Source organism: Rhinatrema bivittatum, chromosome 3 (assembly GCF_901001135.1).
Source record: "Rhinatrema bivittatum chromosome 3, aRhiBiv1.1, whole genome shotgun sequence".
Classification (NCBI taxonomy): domain Eukaryota; kingdom Metazoa; phylum Chordata; class Amphibia; order Gymnophiona; family Rhinatrematidae; genus Rhinatrema; species Rhinatrema bivittatum.
This window is the reverse complement of record NC_042617.1, coordinates 177,432,411-177,445,288: the sequence shown is the minus strand read 5'-3', so window position 1 is coordinate 177,445,288 and position 12,878 is coordinate 177,432,411. Positions and strand designations below refer to the sequence as shown.

The window sequence follows — 12,878 nt, the reverse complement described above, 5'->3', positions numbered from 1 at the left end:
AAGTCCATTTTTTTGGAGTTCTTTTTGTTGACGGACTTGGTGCTAGGACCATTTCTTTTCAATCAAATCAAAGTTTATTTATAACTTCCCTTTCCAAACACTGCTCACAAGGTGGGCAACAAAAAACCCCCAAAAACCAACATAACATATAACAATTTATAAAATTAATGTATACCAGTTCACAACTTAAAATAATGAAGTCCATATTCAACCAATGGCTGGCAGGCAAAGTTAAGCAGATAAATTTATCTGACTAACTTAGCTGGGATATTAAACAGCAGAGGCATGCCACCAAATATACCTGGATATCTCAAAGTGAGCCAGATATGTATGTTTGGCTAATTTTATGACTATTTTTCAGCTGTTCTGAAGTTATCCAGTTAGTTACATTAAATGGATAATGCTGAATATATGAGGAAAAGAGGAGGGAGAGATAGGGGGAGGAATATGTTGGAGTAGTGGGAAAGAGACGGATAGATGCTAGAGTGAAGGAGAGGTGAAGGGCATAATGTAGGCAGCCAGGACTATCTCATTCTTCCGCCTTCGTCCTTCACAAAATAACCAATCCACACAGGACAACAAATTGGAATCAACAAGGCCGCAGCTTTATTTAACTACCAGCAGTGCCCGAGCCAAACTATATCTCTCTCCCCCCCCCCCCCCCCCCCCCCCCCAATAGGAACTCAATAGAGACCATCTGCCGCCTCCCAGCAAGATGATCACCACTAGGTCACCCGCCTAGCGATTCCAGCAATGGCAAACTTGCACAACCCCTGCCACCGCCCTCAAGGAGTCGTGCAGGGACAACTGCACCCAGCTGTGCCATTTTGGTGAATGGAACTTGGCACCTGCCAGGCCATACAATCGATCAGTACGATGCTGCCCCCCAAGTAGGCTCGGGCAACCCGTTCCTCCCCCCCCCCCCCCCCCCCCCCACGGCTGCGAAACGAACATCCCCTATATACACAAGAATGATAACTAGGTTGGGTGGGAGGGAATGACGGTCGAGGCGGCAGAAAAACCGCAAGGGGGGGGGGGGGGAAGCGAGGCTCTTGAGCAGCCAGACGGCTCCTCCCCTTGCTGCCGACTCCAGCTCTGCTCAGCCAATAGGGGTGCGAAGCCCCAAAATTCAAAATACAGAAAAATCGGTTCCCAAGGGAACCTGGCTGTAGGTGCGCGCGACACAGCGCTCCACCTGGGAAGCCTGCCCCTTCCCCCTCCCCTGCGACACCAGAGCTCGCGCCGGGAGAGAACCTGGTGCCACATTAATGCTTTCTCGCGGGCACTAGGCCCACCTGCCGGGCCAGATGCTGGGAAGGCAGGGTTCCCAGGGGAGTTGCAGGGTGTGAACTTTTGAAAAATTGCAAAATGTAATATTATTTCCATTCTGTTTGCTACACCCCTGAGATCCCTGCCTCTTCCCATCCCCTGTATTTCAAATCATTGAAAGTGCTAGACAGTGCTTCTTCCCTCCTCAAGCTCAGAGGGGTAAACACCCCCGCCCATCACTCTTAATGATTTGAAATGGTCTATGTGGCCCTTGCCTTGAAATGTCTGGTGACCTGTGTTATATTCTTTCCTCTGACTATAGGACCAAAACAAGAAAGCAGCAAAACTGAATTGGATAAGGTGTGATATCTTCTAGGTGGTCAAGCATGTATGGCTGACAATTTGGATACATTCTTAGCTAGAGCTATAGTAGACCATAACAACTGGGCAGAATAATTTGTCCAGTTGGGCCTTATCTGCCATGAAGTGAATTGTCGAAGGAGTTACAGATGTAAAAGTAGCATATATTGTAGCAAGTTTCAAAAGGCATTTATGCACATAAAACCATTTGAAGAGTACCTCCTATATCAAGGCTTCCCAAATGGGATCACAAAATCTTCAGCTGGGGTCACCTCACATGGTGGCACTCTTCAGGTGCCAGCATCAGCAGCATTAGTAATGGAAGGAAGTATGTGTGTGTGTGTGTGTGTATGTGTGTCCTGCGAGCCAGCACCCATTCATAAGCCCTGCACTGGCATTGCCCTTGCATGAATTTCTGGGGTAATAGGAAGCCTTGCACAAGAAGAGACCAAGGTACCTGCAAGTCTTGTGAGCTTGTACTAGTCCACACACCCTGTACTGGTTTTCATTAGTAATGCTGCTGCTGCTGCTACTAGCAGATCACTGTTGAGCTTGGGATCAGCCATATGGCAAGGGCAGGGCTGAATGTGGATGGGCCTGTGGAGCTTGCACTGCTTCTCTCTCCTCATCCACCACTGAGCCTAGCCAAGGGAAAAGCATTGCCCTTTTCACCAGCCTGCCCTCCCTACCAATTGTCATCTACCTTTGGCCCAGGGCCCAAACAAAAATGTTGCCTCTGAACCTAGCCATGGGAGTGTTTGAAGGAGGGGCTATTTCAAGGGAGGGATGTGAGGGAGGAGAGGTTTGGGGTTTTGATATGATGGAGAGGGATTGGCTGTGGAGGATAAGAAGTGGGGAATGAGAGGATTAGTCGAAGGTTATAAGAAGAGTTTTGGGGCGAGAGGATCAATGGGGGAATGGAAAAAGGACTGGAGGTCATGAGAGAGGGGTTGGGCTTGGGAAGCGAGATGAGTAGAGGTTGGGAGAAGGGAATACACTGGAGTGGGTGGTGGTTGAGCGAGAGATAACCTAGAGTGTGGGAAGAGTGAGGAGTGATTGCTGGAGGCGAATCGCACCCCTGCTAATTTGTTTTGGTTGTCCTCTGGGGTAATGCAAATTTTCAAGTGCTAAAATGGGTTCACACTGTCTAAAAATATGGGAAGCCCTGTCCTGTATTATTTTATTTATTTAAAAACTCTTCTATACCATCGTAAGTTAATTCACCATCACAACGGTTTACAGAAAGGCACAATAAGAAAATAATATAATTGGTATAGATTACAAATTAAACATGTGCCAACATGGAATGGTAACATATTTTAATAATAGAGACTATGTGTTGAATAAAGGTTAAATGTCGGTTAGGAAACTGTAAAGCGTTCAAATCTACTTTAATATGTATTGGGAGATATAAGGGAAAAAAGCTGATTGCTCGGTGCGTCCTTATCTATCGACTGCTTTCCTCCTTCTCTTTGTTTTTCAAGAAAGCTTGTTTAAAGAGCCATGTTTTCAGCTTAGTTTTAAATAGTTTCAAATTTGTTTGCAGCCTTATTTCGAGTGGCATGGAGTTCCATAGTACAGGTCCAGCCAGTGAGAGTGCTCTTTCCCTTACTTGCGTGAGGCGTGCTGGTTTAACAGAAGGAACAGTTAGTAGGGCCTTATTAGCAGATCTCAGGTTTCTGTTTGGAACATGTACGCGCAGTGCAATGTTAAACCAGTCAGCCTTTTCATCATGGATTAGTTTGTGAATTAAACACAGTGTTTTGTATTGTATTCTTTGTTCGATTGGAAGCCAGTGTAGTTCCGCAAGTTTTCCTGTGATGTGGTCTCTTTTCTTTTTGCCTGTCAAAATTCTAGCTGCAGAATTTTGCAATATTTGGAGTGGTCTAATGGTAACTTGAGGTAGCCCTAATAGCAGAGACTTACAGTAGTCTGTGCTCGCGAATATCATTGCCTGTAGCACTGTGCTAAAATTGTTCAGTGTTAGCAGGGGTTTTAGTCTTCTGAGTACCATTAGTTTGGCATAACCTTCTTTTAATTTCTGTGAAATGTGTTGTTTCATGTTTAGCTCTGGGTCAATTATTACCCCTAGATTTCGTACTTTTGTACAACTACAAATTTGGTTGTAAATGAACAGCTAAATGGCTGAAGACTGAAAGCTAAAACCAGAATTCCTAATCATATCTTACCATAAATACAAAAGCAATATTACTGATTCATGCCAGCTTACTCAGACTGTTTATTTTCACTGTCAAGATTTGCTCTTTCTCTGTGAAGATTTAAATTGCTGCCCAACTGTTAGGGAAAATGCACAATTCAACCTTATTGTAGAGGACCTGAAAACAGAAACATTTTCCATAACCAGGTAGATATGACATGTGGGGCCTGATTTTCAAAAGCATTTCCACGCATAAAATGTGGTGTTTGTGCATGTAAATGGCCTTTCAGAAAATTGCCCTGGGGGTTCTGCGATTAAAATCACAGGCAGAAGCAATTTCACACATACTAGAAAGAGGCATTCCTTGGGGGAGGGGGGGGGGGTGTCAAGGAAACGTTTCCGGGCATATTTATGATTTTCAAAAGCGTGCACGTAAACGTACGCAATGCACATTCACACCTGCTCCTAAGCAAATGTAACTTTGGGTGCGTAGGTCAGTGCTGGTTCCATAAGTACGCCTGCAAATTTTCAATGTGGATGTATATACGCAAGGCCACTTTGAAAATTCAGGCTGAAGTCTGCTGTACTTTCTAAACATGGACTTCAGGCCTACGTGGGGCTGTTATAACGTTACCCTCCTACAGGGTGATTTTCAAATAGCTCAGATAGGCCAAAGTCTGTGAGGATGTTTTACCTGCAGACTGTAGTCGGAATTTTTAAAATTTTCAGGAGTGCATGTGGAACCAGAGCCCACAGATGCACATAAAGTTATATCTGCTTAAGAGCAGGCGTGACTTTTGCACGTATATTTACATGCATACTTTTGAAAATTATACTTTACTCGCCACACCCCTTTTTGCTGCTGCTAAAAGTATTATGCACTGTTCCACTGGTCACATACCTTAAACAGTATTCATGAGAGGTAGAAGTGGGAAGAAATTTAAAAAAAAAAGAGTTTACATGTATGTAAAGACATGTATAGCTATGTGAAAACTTCTGTAAATTGCCTCCCCATATCAAGATTCAATTAGAGAGCACATCTCCATACCTGTTTAGGCTCATTATACACAGCTTGAATATGCCGCCAATGTGCTTTTCAAAACAAATATACAAAGAACTTAAGGGGTAATAGTCACTGGCTGGATTACGAAGTTAGCTGAATAAACGTATCTGGCTAACTTTGGAGGGATATTCCTTGGTGCAACCACACTACTGAATATAGCCAGTTATCTAAAACATAGCTGGGTACCTTTATCTGGCTAACTTTAGGACTGCTCTTTGGCACAACCAGAGTTATCCAGATAACTTATCAGTCTAACTCTGATTATTGGAGTTAGCCGGCTAACTTAATTCTGCCCTGGAATGCCTCTGTTATCCAACTAAACTTTAGACGGATAATGAGTTATCCATCTATAATTTAGCTGGATAAGTGCCTAAAGTATTTTTTAAAAATTGGCATTTAGCTGGTTAACTAGTGAGTTATCTGACTAAATGCATCTGAATATTGACCTCTTAGTTCCCTCTGATTCCACATAGTGCCAGTATTCTATTGAATCTGCACCTAAACAGAATCTGGTACATCTCAAAACATAATAAAGAAGACCATACTGACATAATTCTTTTATTTCAGAAACACTGGTCATTTGGGAGATAATTTTGTAGCTCCCTGCCAAGGAAGTTGGCCACTACACTCGTTTGCTTTGAAAATTGGAGAAACTTATGTGTGTAATTTGGTTTGAAAACTATCCCAGAGAGCAGTGCATTCATTGGAAATGAAGGGAGAAATGTTAAAAAAAAAATCTCATTTTATTTCATTTTGATTTTAAAATGAAAGGAAACAAAAATGAATGAAATGTCATTCATTTCATTTAAAAAAAAAAAAAAAAGAAGGCTGTCCCTGTTGCAACCCCTTCCCCTCCCCCCCCCCCCCCAACCTCCTGGGCTCTCTCCCGATTTTCTTGAACCCCCACTGGACCATTTTACCATCTTGTTGAAAATTCCTCCACAGGCAGGAGTGATCTCCAGTCATTCCAGCTTTGTAGCTACCGGAAGCTGGTGCCATTGTACTTTTTTTTTCCATATAAAATAGCACCAGCCAGGCCCAGGTCCATTAACAATTATTAGCCAGGTAGACATAGGGAACATTATTTCTTATTGCAGGGAATGAGCAACAAGGAAGGAATCTTCCCTTTTTAGATCTGCCGGGTACTTCCAAATGACCTGCACTGATCACTGGCAGAGACAGGATATTGGGCTTGATGGACCAATGGTCTGCCCAACACGGTATTTTTTTAAGGCCAATATTCAGAAAGCTGGTGAGCAGATAACTTATCAGCTAAACGTTGGTTGAATCATTTTCCCCAAATATTCATCAGGATAAATGTCCCACTGAATATACTCGCCTAAAGTTAGCCAGTTACCTCTAACCAGAGAGCGTTCAAATATAACCGATCAGGTTTGAAAGTTGTGTGGTCAAATAACTTGCTACTTAATCAGTTATATTCAAAATATAGCCAGTTAAGTGGCTAAAAATGGAACTATAAGAAAAATGTCAAGACTTTTAGGCCAGTCTTCCAGTTCCCCACCCCAGAAAATACTTAAAGATAAGTATGGGCCAGGTGATCAATTTCACCTCCCCACCACAAAACTCGCCAAAAAAAAAAGAAAACAACAGTCCTTAGTGTCCTGAGGCTGGCCCCCAAAACTGCAAATTCTCCTGTTCCCCTCCCCTGATTCCTGAAACCATAGCAGGGAGCACATTATTGACTTACCTGCTCCTAGTGCTTCCAGCATTATTCTGACGGCAATCAGGCAGATTCAGTACGGTGCACTCAGGCCAAGCGCACCGTTAGCTTCTGTTTGGATGCGCATTTTCCACGCGCTATTATTACCCCTTATACAGTAAGGGGTAATAATAGTGCGTGGAAAACATGGGTCCAACCCCTCCCAAACTAATAGTGCCCGCAACATGCAAATGCATGTTGATGAGCCTATCAGTTAGTCCTGTGCGTTACAGAAAGTAAAATGTGCAGCCAAGCCACACATTTTACTCTCAGAAATTAACGCCTGCCCAAAGGGCGGCACCGGGCAAGTGTATAGAAAAGCAGAAAAAATATAGTGATATTAAGTCGGAGGCCCCCCCCCCCCCCCCCCAAAAAAAATCTTAAAAAAATCTGCCCGCAGCCCGCGGGTTGGAAGACGGATGCTCAATTTTGCTGGCATTCATTTTCCGAATCCATGGCTGTCAGCAGGTTTGACAACCGACGCCGGAAAAATTAAGCGTCAGCTGTCAAACCCGCTGACAGCCACCACTTCTGCCAATAAGGAAGCGCTAGGATGCGCTAGTGTCCCTAGCGCCTCCTTTTTACCACGGGCCCTCATTTGCATACAGAATCGCACGCCTAGGAGAGTGGCCTGGGTGCGCGTCGGGGGAGCATAGGATAATAACATTGCCCAGAACCAGGAACAAGGTCACAGTATGCAGACAGAAAAATCCAGCAGGAAGGAAGACCTAGTAGGGGAGAATCAGAAAGGCAACAGAGAAGTCCAACAGAAGGCAGGAGTCATGAACTAGGCAAGGAGCTCCAGTAGCAAAGAGTAATGAACCAAAAACCAAATTAGGAGCAGAAAATTATCCTAGGGGCTGTTGTGTCAATAAAAGTTGCTCTATGATGGTTGTTCTTATATATTGCTCCTCATTAGTGCATAATCCTCCCCTTCCCATTCCCTGTCTTCATCTTTTCCTTAGAGATCATGTGTTTACTAGAGGTTCCTACTCCCTTGTGTCTCTGTAGTTCTCTCTTCCTGCTTTTCTGTCTCTAGATCACCAGTCCAAAACCTAGTACTCCTTACACTTTAACCGGAAGAGATGAGGTAAGGAGTGGGAAAGAGACCATAAAGAAAGGGAGTGAATAAAAGGGGAGAGAAGACTGAATGAAGGAGGTAGGAAAGAGATACCAACTGAGTTAGAGGAGAGAGGAGGGAGAGATTAGATGAAAATGATACTGCTAGAGGGAGGGAATTCATCTGGAAGGAGGAGAGAAACTGGAGGGTATCAGGCACAGGCCATTCTTGAACCAGTGCCCCATAGGATTCAAGACATTGCTGCTACAGGAGGAGCTATTTTCCCTCCTGGGGATTGTAGTTCAGCCTGCTCTCTGCTGGCTGTGCCATGTACAGGTTCTTCACTGTCATGAGTAGCCCAGCAGGGACCAGCCCTCATAGATCAGAGCCTTTCTGCCCCATCTTGTGCTCTGTTCCCTCCTGAGTCATTGATTTTTTTAAAAATTTTGTATTTATAGGTTTTGACAATAATATACAAGTTGGCTCTTGCCAAGAAGAGAACAAAAGGCAAGACAGTGAGATTAACAAGAAACAAACTAGGTATACAATAACTAGCTTAATGCTCTATTTAGACCAATACATAAGAGAATAAAACCCAGAAACACAGGGAGATAAAAAACAAGGAAATTAAAAAAAGAGAAATCTCTGTCAAGAGGATGTATCACCATATACATTTAGTCAGCATATAGCCCCATATGCCCATATCCACTCTCCATCCAACATTTCAAGCAGATGGAGACCTTCCACTACTGGATATCCTGGAATCAATAAAGTTGAGAGGGCTAAAAAAAAGATATGTTTCTCTGTAGGCAATGCAACAAAACATCTATTTATTTATTTTAACATTTTTATATACCGATTGCCGTTTACACATCGTACTGGTTTACAGATAACATATAGAAAGGCCACTGAATGAGGGCACATCCTTTACATGGAACGCATAATTGAAGCAAATAACAAGCTTAATGAAACTTTGGAAGAATGATTAAAATTAAGTCGTATAACGTAAATAGAGGGTAAGAAGAAAAGGAGAAAATATAAAAAGATAAGACTCCCATAGCCACAACTTCATTATGCATAACAAGAAATGTTCCCTCCTAGCTTGGATGGCTCTACACAAATATGGACAAATTCAAAACTTTAAACCCAATAAACAAAGAATGTACATTATAAAAAAACAATCTAAGGGACAAATCTCAATTTTGTAGAGAAATAAAAGATATTAGTTTTGTAGCTTTATATGCTTCATTTTCAAAGGTAAATTCCAATATTGCTGAAATGTCCAAAGAACAGTCTCCTGGTTATCTGCACCTAGTCTAGTCTCCAATCCTTGTCTACTTGGGAGATAATATTTATGACAGTCGGCTGCGGCCAACCCAACTCACGTCATGTCATGCCTGGCTCTGCACTCCTGGTGAACTCGCGGCTGTTGCCAGCCACTACCGCCACGTTCCTCCTGGCTCTCCATGCCCCGCGTGGCGGCTGGGATGCCGCCGACCTACGCTCCGATTCCGGGACACCTTAGAAACACGCGCCATCTGTCCTCCCATTAAAGGCCCAATGGAGGGAACTCTAGGGTTGTCCCCGGCTGATGACATCACTAGCCTGAGATATTTAAGCACCTCCTTTGGCTTATGCTAACCGACTTGGCAACAAGCTCCTCTGGTGCTTGTTCCTGTTTCTCCGGACCTGCGGTTCCTGCCTTGGATCTCTGCTCTCTGATTGAAGAATCTGGCTCGGGGGCCTGCTCTGCCCTTCCGAACCTGGGACTCTGTCTCTGCCCTATCCCGCTCCTCGGGGTAGTCGCTTCACTATTCAGCAGATATCCTGTCTCTATGCTTCTCCGCTCCTTGGGGTAGCCTCAGCATTACCACATCAGGGGTCCTGTCTCTGCACTCCCCGCTCCTCAGGGCCTGCCCTGTGCGCTTCTGTATTGGAGATCCTTCCTCTGGTATATCCTCTCTCCTGACCTGCCTAGCACTGCGATTCCATTGAACTGACTCTCTCTGACCCTGCTCCTCGGGGCACCCCGCAGTACTGCTACAGTGCAGATGCCTGTGATCAAATAGTTGTGATGCAGACAGCTCTTCTATGCCTCCTCTCTCCTGGGCCACAGCCATGGTCCTGTTGCCTTTGTTTGCTGTCTACCTTGCCTCCCGATGGTGGGGACCTGTGAGGCCCAACCCCCACCTCGGGCCAAGGGTCCACAAAACCTACAAAAGCTAACATAATAAGCCTTCTGTAGAAGGGGCAATACTCATTGTGATAGACCAAGAATGTTCCACATGTAAGTTTTTTAAATAATTTGGAATAAGATATCATAGAAACCACAGGAAAATATAAAACAGCCAATTCAGCATTCTCATGGGGTTTTTAAGCCTGTGGTGAACCAAATTTTTATCTTGAACAAGGGTGACCTGGATAGGAAAAGTCTTCCGGCTTCTTGTTGTAACTCTCCTATCTGTTCAGCATGAGCCAACACACATGTTGACTGAGATTGAGTCTTAGTATAAATGCTATTAGTAATAGCTGTTAAAGAAACCAAAGATTGCTCCACAAGGAGGGAACAGTCCAAATGCTATCCAAAATGACAGGAGAGGGTTTTGGAGTGCACAGTCTTGTCTGTGAAACTGCAACAATCGTACCTTGTTATCATGAGAGTGAAGTCGCAGAGAAATGGGAATTACCAGGCCCAACAAGAAAAGCACTTAAATCTCATCTGTTTATATAAGCTTTTGCACATTTAATTAATATTAAATTAGCTTGTATATGCTCTTTTTATATTTCTTAATTGAAATTACTTGTATTTTGGTTATTTTTTATTGTATTTTGTTCTATTTTATTTTTTAGATTTGTTTTTTGTTATTTTATTTGTTTCAATATGTTATGGTTTTTATTATTGTTAGTTGTGCTTATTTTAATTGCACATTGCTTTGTTTTACTTTTGTAATTGTGATTAATCAAGAAATAATAAACATGAATACCTGCTTCTGTATCTTCCCGATCTGTGGCTCCCCTAGCCTCATGCTGCATGTTCCCAGAGCAACTCAAATTGGCAGGCTCCGATGCTGAATACAGGACCATTAAAGATCCCCCTGTGCCTCCATTCATGCCACTACCAGCAGGAACTTCATCATACTCCTATGATGCCAATGAGGAGAATGCTGTGAGGGGAGTGATTGGCATCGGAACTCAACAACACCTGTTCCTGAGGAAGCAGATTCAGGATGAAAAGGCTCCAAAATCACTTTCTAACACATCAGAACAGACTGGGGATGAGTAGAAGGAAGGCCCGGTAATCTTCCTTTGCATTTCACCATGAGCAGGAGGAAATAATGAAGAAATCACTCAGGTATAGACAGAGTTTTTCTGCGTGTCCTCTCGGGACCCATCTTGGGCCCCTTTTGATTCATTGCTTTCTTGGTTTCCTTGCTTCCTGTTTCCAGTCCTCTGTGTTCCTAGATGCCCATGTTTCTTCCATGTTCCTGGGTTCTTGCTACAGTCCTTGCCTGTCATAAATTCTTGTTACTTGGATTCTTGGACTGTGCATTTCCTTACTGTCAGTACTTTCAGCATTTTTAAAAAAGATATAAAAAGTTCTACCCAAAACTAAAGAGTCTGCTATATTAGCTAGATAAGTTAGAACTGCTCAATAGCAGGTCTAAAATTAGCCAGGTAAGACTTATCCAGCTAATGATTTTATTTATTTATTTATTTATTTTGGGGGGGGGGGAAGTTAGCCTTATAAGGTAGACTTATCTGGCTAACTTAAACGTTGATCTTTGAATATCTACCTCTAAATGTCTAACACAGAGTATTTCTATTTGGTACATTCTATGATGGCATTGGGCAGTGGTGTCTTTCTTTAGGAAAAAAAAAAGGTTCTAGGTCAGGGCCATGGTTTTCACATACATTCTTTAGCAGTTTTTGTTGCCATGTGCAGATTATTGGGTACGGATGGTGACCTGCCTGAGGTGGATCAGATTACCAGTATATCTATCAAGGAGTGGCTGATACACAGCAGATCAGACTATCAGGATGCACTGGGAAGGCTCAGTGTTGCTGCTGGTGCCAAGTACTAACATTGATTAATTTAATCTTAATGTTTTAATATTTGTTATGTTTTTAGATTATTTGTACATTCGTATTTTTAGTTTTTAGTGTTAATAATTGTAGTTTTATGAATATCAAATTGAGTTTATATTGGATTTTATTGTACTTCTTCTTTTTCTTTTTAAGTGAATCGTAGAGATAGAAACTTGCTTTCTGTGCCATGGTATATAAAAACTGCATAAATAAATAAAATAAATACATTACATCCTCTTTCTGCTCATCCACGATACCCTTGCCTTTCAGATCACAAATCTTGATGCCGCAGCCAGCAGCAGCACACAGTGCATAGAGGTTAGGGGTTGAAGCAGCTTATGCTGATAATGTCCATGCTATTCAGGATGCACAGTTTTTTGCCCTCATTCAGATCCCACAGCTATGCCTGATTAACTGTGCCATGAGACCCACAGAGCTAACAGGAGTCTTGTCTCAATTGCAGAAAATGATGATGGTGAAGAAGCAGATGTTGAAGATCCACTCATTGTGACTCTAGTCCTCTACCACGTACTTACAGACCGCCAGCATGTTTCAGAGCTTGATGGTTTTGTTATGGGAGCTGGTGGTTATTAGCAGAGAAGGCCACACTCAGGACATCCTTGGTGTTGCCATGATGAGGTAAGCTGTGGTACCTGTTGTAAGGTCCCAGAAGAACATGGTCCCATTCCAAGACTCCAACTGTGAAAGCTGCCCAACTGAGTTGATGACCTTGTCATTGATGAAGTGGGAGTAGCCATGCAGTAAACTCATCTTGAATCAGCTTCCACATGATCACACTTAGGAGGAAGACTGGATTGTGCCTGGGAATGGTATAAATCTGCATCATACCGAATGGTGTGCAGAGCGACTGAAGAAACACAGTGAAATGCCAATATAGAACCTTCTTCATGCATAAGTTAAATCAAAGTGTCAGCCATCATAATAGGCACTACCATTTTTTTTGCCAACTTTCTTTGCCGTATAAATAACCATATGGCTTTGGTAAGTTTGTGTTCATGAAATTTTTTTTTGGAAGTTGTTTTTGCAATTAAAAGTACTTATCTTGAATTAGTGATCAGTTGATACAATCACCCAAAAATAGTCCACATTTTGAAATAGTTTTCTGCATCAGGGGGCCACCAGAACCTTACAGGTCACTTAA

General features: G+C 42.8%; 1 pseudogene; it reads right to left on the bottom strand.

Annotated features, from left to right (window-relative positions):
- Positions 1–3,855: 3,855 nt before the first annotated feature.
- LOC115088530 lies at positions 3,856–12,487 on the bottom strand (annotated as a pseudogene).
- Between the last annotated feature and the right edge of the window lie 391 nt (positions 12,488–12,878).